The 1,495-nt window shown below is 37.4% G+C and overlaps 1 pseudogene; it reads left to right on the top strand.

The window, feature by feature from the left end:
• Window positions 1-759, top strand: part of LOC116893341 — a 12,034-nt pseudogene extending 11,275 nt beyond the window's left edge.
• Window positions 760-1,495: the final 736 nt, after the last annotated feature.

Below are 1,495 nucleotides of genomic sequence, written 5' to 3'. Positions count from 1 at the left end.
TGTGCAGCTGTTTATTTCTGGAGACAAAGTGAATGTGGCTGGTTTGGTTTTAGCTGGAACAGCTGACTTTAAAACTGAACTAAGTCAATCTGACATGTTTGACCAGAGGTTGCAATCTAAAGTTTTAAAATTAGTTGATATAGCCCATGATGGTGAAAATGGATTCAACCAAGCTATTGAATTGTCTACTGAAGTTCTCTCCAACGTGAAGTTCATTTAAGAGAAGAAATTAATAGAGCGATACTTTGATGAAATTAGCCAGGACACAGGCAAGTACTGTTTGGAGTTGAAGGTACACTAAAGGCTTTAGAAATGGGAGCTGTAGAGATTCTAACGGTCTAGGAAAATCTGGATATAATGAGATACATGCTTCATTGCCAAGGGAGAAATTTCTCTATTTAACTCCAGAACAAAGAATAAATCTCACTTCACAGACAAAGACTGGACAGGAACATGAACTGATAAAGGGCAGGCCCCTCTTGGAATGGTTTGCTAACAACTATAAAAAATTTGGAGCTAGACTGGAAATTGTCACATACATTTGGTGGAATTGGAGGTATCTTGCGGTACCTAATAGATTTCCAGGGAATGGAATACCAAGGAGGAGATGACGAATATTTTGACCTTGATGACTACTTAGGTCATCGACATGGATCCAGCAAAACATGCCTCACCCTCGAGCATTCGACCCACGGAGTACACCCATGGTGGAATCCAAACAGATCCCTGCCTTACAATTGGAACATCTCCAGAACTTAATCCGTGAGCATTGGATACTGAAAAGAAAATCGAAACAAAACCAGACCCAACCCTACACTTTGGTTTGTCATGGTGTCAACACAGCAGCCTACAACTAAGTCCCTAAATGCCACTTTGGACTAATTTAAAAGAATCCCAGTTTTTACTTTTACTTGATTGTAAAATTAGTTGTTCTTGTATTTTATGAAAAAGAAAGATTTTTTAAACCTTCATACACAGAAGCAAAAATACTTTAACTGCTGTAAACCGGTCGGAAGTTAGTAGAAGTGAGAGCATACTGATTTGTTCCTTCCTTTGATCAGAGAATAACTAAGTTGCTGCATTATCAGTGACCAATTTGTATGGCATTCTCAGCTAAGAATACACAAGAAGAAATATATGTGGTGAAATATTGTAAGAAAAAAACTCTACCAACCAAAAAACTCTCTGGGCCAGATGGTTATAGTGCAGATTTCTACCAGACTTTTGAATAAGAGCTAAGACTAATACTCCTCAAACTATTCTACAAAATAGAAACAGAAGCCAAACTCATTCTATGATGCCACAATCACCTTGATACCTAAAACACACAAAGACTCAGTGAAGAGAATTTCAGGCTGATTTCCCTTATGAACACTGATGCAAAAGTAAATAAAATATTTGCAAACAAAAAGGCAGCCTTCAGAATGGAAAAATGTCCTTTACCATCCCTACATTCAATAGAGGAGTAATATCCAAAATATATAAAGAACTCAAG

The sequence above is a fragment of the Rattus rattus genome, chromosome 2, assembly GCF_011064425.1.
Source record: "Rattus rattus isolate New Zealand chromosome 2, Rrattus_CSIRO_v1, whole genome shotgun sequence".
NCBI classification, from domain to species: domain Eukaryota; kingdom Metazoa; phylum Chordata; class Mammalia; order Rodentia; family Muridae; genus Rattus; species Rattus rattus.
This window is presented reverse-complemented; position numbering and strand designations above follow the sequence as displayed.